Source organism: Belonocnema kinseyi, chromosome 4, assembly GCF_010883055.1.
Source record: "Belonocnema kinseyi isolate 2016_QV_RU_SX_M_011 chromosome 4, B_treatae_v1, whole genome shotgun sequence".
Lineage (NCBI taxonomy): Eukaryota > Metazoa > Arthropoda > Insecta > Hymenoptera > Cynipidae > Belonocnema > Belonocnema kinseyi.
This window is the reverse complement of record NC_046660.1, coordinates 114,808,252-114,812,546: the sequence shown is the minus strand read 5'-3', so window position 1 is coordinate 114,812,546 and position 4,295 is coordinate 114,808,252. Positions and strand designations below refer to the sequence as shown.

General features: G+C 26.4%; 1 protein-coding gene across 1 annotated transcript in view; it reads right to left on the bottom strand.

The window, feature by feature from the left end:
* LOC117171223 (sialin-like) overlaps positions 1-4,295 on the bottom strand; it is a 239,781-nt gene that overhangs the window by 146,814 nt on the left and 88,672 nt on the right. The gene's annotated exons all lie outside the window — the stretch shown is intronic.

Below are 4,295 nucleotides of genomic sequence, written 5' to 3'. Positions count from 1 at the left end.
AAATAGGAATTTTCCTTTTTAGTTAAAAGAATTAATATTTAACAACAAACAAATAAATTTTCAACAAATTAGTTGAAATTTATTAAAACAGATGAATTTGACAATACATAGTTGAAGTTTAAAACAAACAGATGAATTTTCAACCAAGAAGTTTAATTTTATATAAAAAAGACGATGTTTGAAACCAATAATTGATTTTTCAACACAAAAATATCAATTTGTAATTCAAAATTTCAATTTTTTACCAAAAGTGGAAAAGTTAAATTTTTAGTTCAAGAATTTAATTTCTAACAAAGAAAAAGAAAGTGCAACTTAATAATTGTGTTCTTAATTACAAAGATAAATTTTCAACCAAGAAGAATAATTTCGTACGAAAAACACGAAGTTTCATCGAAATATGTGCATTTTCAAACAAATCGTTGAATTTTAAACTAAAAAAGATAAAATTTTAATTACAGATATCAATTCTCTACCAAAAATGATATAGTCCAATTTTATTTTACATAAGTTAATTTTTGACTAAATATGAAGGATTTTCAGACAAATATTAATTGAACCCTCAATAAAGAAGATGAATTTTCAACCGCCAAGATTAATTTCTCTGTTTAAAAAGACAGTTTAAAAAAAATATATTTTTAACAAAAAAAATATCAATTTTTTTTAAATATCATTTTTCTATAAAAAATTGTATAATCGACTTTTCTCTTAAATAAATTAATTTTTCACCAAAAAGTGAATTTTTCATATAATAATATAATCCTCGAAACAAAGATGAAATTTCACTTTAGAAGTTTATTTTTCTAACAAAAATAACGAATTTTCAACAACATTCTGAATTTCTAAATACTACATTAAAACAGATAAATTTGTTTCCAAATAGTTCAACCTTTAACGAAAAAAAGTCGATTTTAAACCAAAAGCATTAATTTTCTGCCAAAACAGAAAAATTAAAAAATTGAATTATTAAGTACAAAAGGTCAATTTTCAATTTTTAACCAAAAACAGTAGAATCGAAATTTCTTTTAAAGAAATTTGTTTTTAAGAAACTTTAAAAAAAATTTTCTTTTGAAATAACTGAATCCGTAATGAAAAATAATAATTTTCAACCAATAATATAACGTTTCTACAAAAAATTACGAATTTTCTACATAATCTAGAAAGTTTCAAACAAATTCGGTTCGTTTTGAACCGAAACAGATGAAGCTTCAGTTATGAACTTAATATTCAACGAAAAATGGGATAATTTAGTTTTTAGTTAAAAAAAAATAATTTTCAACTTAAACAAGAGAAATTAAAAAAAATAGCTGAGTTCTCTACTAATACATTCTTAACCAAAAATGGAAAGTTAAATTTTCACTTCAATAAATTAATTTGGTAAAAAAAGAATTGCCAGAAAAATGGTTGAATCCTAATTCAGCAAGAAGAATTTTTAACCAAGAAGATTAATTTTATACTAAAAAAGACGAATTTTTAACAAAATCCATACATTTTTAAACAATTAGTTAGATTTTTAACTAAAAAAGATTACACATTAATTTAAAAAAATATACTTTTTAAACAAAAATAGCATAGTTTAATTTTATGTTTAAAAAATTAATTTTTAACAAAAAAAAGTGTTATAAAAATTATTTCAAAGGAGATCGAATCCATTTACCATTATGCAGATTCTGCCATTTAAGTCGTTGGATCGATCAGGAAAGAAATTATGTTGTTTTTAGATTAAATTTTAAGAAAACTATTTTTTCGTCATAAAAAAATTTTATGTTCAAAAGATTAATTTTTAACCAATAAGATTAATGTTTTACAAAAAAGACGAATTTTGAACCAATTGCTTGATTTTTTAACTATAAGGGAACAGTTTTTTTAAATTTTTAGTGGAAAATGTTCAACAATTTAGTTGAATTTTTGTATGTCTTGACTAAAATTGTTTTTTAAAACTTGCGTTTTTAGGTGGAAAACTTAACAATTTTGTAGATATTTTTCTATTTTTCTTTTTTGAACATTTCTCTAATTGTTTTAAGGTTGAACGACCTTTTACAATTTAATTTTTTTGGTTGAAGATTCATTATTTTAGTTAAAAATTTATCTCTGGTTAAAAATTAAAAAATTTTCTTTAAATGCATTTTTTGATTCAATTTAGCTGTTGTAGTTTTAAAATAATCATATTTTTTGGTTTTTGGTTGAAAATTTATCAACTTATTTAAAAGTTTAATTATTTTGTTAAAATATTATGTTTTGGATGAAAAAGTAACTATTTGGTTGCAAATTCGTTAATTTTTTTAAACTGAAAATTAAACTTTTTCATTTTCAGTGTAAACCGTTTTGTTGAAACTTTGGCTTTTTAATGAAAGATTTGCATTTACAACCGAATAGTTTAACTTTTAACGAAATAGTTAAATTTTCAACCTACAAATATAAATTATAGAAAAGATTTTCAACAAAATATTTAAATTTTTATTCATAGTTGAATTTTCGAACCAGTATGTAAATTCTCAACAAAGTAGTTGACTTTTTAACCTGCAAATATGGATTTTCGATAGAAAATGTGATATTTGATATTTCAACGAATGCAGATTCTGCCAAGGGATGCATTCTAAAAATAAGGAAACGAATTTTCAATCATAAAGATTAATTTTCTATAAGAGATTCGAATTTAAACCAAAAGTAGCAAAGTTACTTTTTCACACAGACAATTAATTTATTACCGAAAAATTTTTTAACCAAAGAGATGAATTTTTAACTAAAATTATGAATTTTTCAACTAGAAAGACGAATTTAGACAAATAAAGAATTGCCAGTTAGGAAATAAAAAAATTTGTCCTAATTCTTAAACTTTTAAGTCAAAAGACTATTTTTTTGTAAAACAGTTATAGCATCTTGACCCTCCATCTATCACTACAAACCCGATTTTTCACAACACCTTCACTCTACATGATAATTTTTTTAATATTCATGTGCTGAAAGTGTTATTTTTAATACAAAATTTCATTAATTTCTATGTAATTTGAAATATAATAATTATTAGTTTAATTTTAAACAAAATATTTATGTTTATCATGAACTTTAATGTGATAAGTCCAGGGGAAAGTGAAAGACTTAGCTAAGCTCGATATTCGACAATTGGCAGAAATTTACGTTCAACAATGTAATTTTTTTCCAACTTTTTAAGGATTTATCTACTCTTGTAATCAAAATTCGTACAATAATCACATATTGCATTATTCCTTACAAAGTAGTGTAATGATTTTGTATAAATCGGAATAATGAAACAGTTATTACTAAAAATTGTATGCCATTGAACGCATGAACTAATATTGGGGAGACTTAACCAAGATTTTCAGGGAAGAGTTTACTAAGTGGAAACAAGCTTATTACATGTGTTTTTCAACCTATAAGATCATTGATTATTATAATGCGCGTTCAAAAATGTTGCTAAATTGATTTATAAAAATTGTGCTGTAAAAATTCAAAGTTCATTATTTGAAGAATATGATAATCATCAACGTGCGTTACAAAATCTTAATAAATGAAAGCTCTTTTGGAATAAAATAGTTCAATTTCATTTTCTACCTAAAAATAAAAAAATCGTTGAAATGCTATTATAAAAGATTAATCACAGTTTCAGATACAGAACTCATCCCTTGGTGTATTAAATATGAATAACATAGAAAAGATAGGGTTTTCATTTATTCTTTTTCATAAAAAGATAAATAGGCGCGTGCCATAGCGCGCGCAAGACTGCTGGTGTGTATTAAAATGAGTGCCGCTGGGAATATCTGTAACCGGGATATGCGAGAATTCCAAAAGGCTATACTAAAAACGACCGAAGGCTTCCGAGCTATTCCGTCTATAGCCGAGCTCGCGACGATCGCACTCACTCATCACTCATCACTTGCGCCAAGGAAGCAGTTGGCAACCAAGGCTGCAAGAAAGAGTGCTCCCGCCACGTGAAGAAACCTCATCGTTACAGACCAGGTACCGTCGCTCTCCGTGAGATCCGTCGTTACCAGAAAAGCACTGAGCTTTTGATCCGCAACGTCTCGTTCGTGAAATTGCTCAGGATTTCAAGACTGACTTGCGTTTTCAAAGCTCTGCTGTTATGGCTCTTCAGGAAGCTAGAGAGGCTTACTTGGTTGGACTTTTCGAAGATACCAACTTGTGCGCTATTCACGCTAAGCGAGTTACCATCATGCCCAAGTACGAGGGTGGATTGATAAGTTTCCGGCCTGACCAAGAGATGGCGCCACTAGGCCTACCTTGAGGTGGCGTTCTATAGTACCATCCTTAGATAGCTT